Raw genomic sequence first — 1259 nt, 5'->3', positions numbered from 1 at the left:
TGTTTTAGTCAATTGTGATTTTATTCTATGTTTTAGTCAATTGTGATTTTATTCTATGTTTTAGTTAATTGTGATTTTATTCTATATTTTAGTTAATTGTGATTTTATTGTAGTTTGTCATTATTCATTTGCTAAATTAAATTAGTAACATTTTTATAGTGAGTATATTTAAAAACTCCAAAAATCAGAATTAATACCATTACTAAGAACAAAACAGGGGTTACCATGCTTGGTGAATCATACTGTATAATACAATTTGTAACTAATATCAAAGAACAAACCTAATATTTATGTTGTATTTTTAATACTAGCTTATTTACCTAATTAATATTATTTATTTGTATAAAATATAAATATATACAGAAGCACAGACAGGATTTTTTTTTGTAACGGGTTGTGCTTATAGTTTCCACCACTCCATCTATGTGCGCAACTGAATATATAAGTTATTATTATTCATTAAATTCATGTATAAAATGCATTTGTATTAAGTATAAAGTATTAAAAATTATTTCAGCTAAATTGAAGGAAGGTGTAACTTGGGAGCATATTTTGGATTTTATTCGTGAAGGTGAAATTACTGATGATACTAATCAACGAATACTTCTTCTTGAACGTCAAGATTTAACTAACATATCTCGTGACTTTAACATTAATTATGCTACAAGAAGACATAAAAATGATGCAGTCAGTGTTGACCTATGGGTCAATGAACTGAAAAATCAGCTTAAAGAAGATTGTCCTATCCTTTACTATAAAGCCCAAGATAAAGATGATAATTTTTTAGAGAAAAAAGATTTTGCTTTGATTATAATGACAAAATTTCAAGCAAAACAAATACTGAAGTTTGGTCCCAATAAAATTTGTATTGATGGAACTCATGGTACTAATGCTTATGACATTCAGCTATATACCATTATGACAGTGGACGAATATGGCACAGGATGTCCTGTCGCATTTTGTTTTTCAAATAGAGTACATGAAACTATATTTACATTATTTTTTAATCAAATTAAAACTAAGGTTGGCATCATAAAATCCAAAGTATTTATGTCGGATGATGCGCCAGCATTTTACAACGCTTGGGTCAATGTCATGGGACCTGCTGAACATAGGCTCTTATGTACTTGGCATGTTGATAGAAATTGGAGAGATAATTTGAGTAAGATTAGTGGAGGATCTGAAAAAAAATCGCTCGTTTACAAAACGTTAAGAGTGTTGTTACAAATGATATCTATTGATGATTTAAAATTTCTCTA

The sequence above is a fragment of the Acyrthosiphon pisum genome, unplaced genomic scaffold (genome assembly GCF_005508785.2).
Source record: "Acyrthosiphon pisum isolate AL4f unplaced genomic scaffold, pea_aphid_22Mar2018_4r6ur Scaffold_63;HRSCAF=403, whole genome shotgun sequence".
In the NCBI taxonomy this organism is placed as follows: domain Eukaryota; kingdom Metazoa; phylum Arthropoda; class Insecta; order Hemiptera; family Aphididae; genus Acyrthosiphon; species Acyrthosiphon pisum.
The sequence above is the reverse complement of the archived record's forward strand: the minus strand, read 5'-3'. Positions refer to the sequence as shown.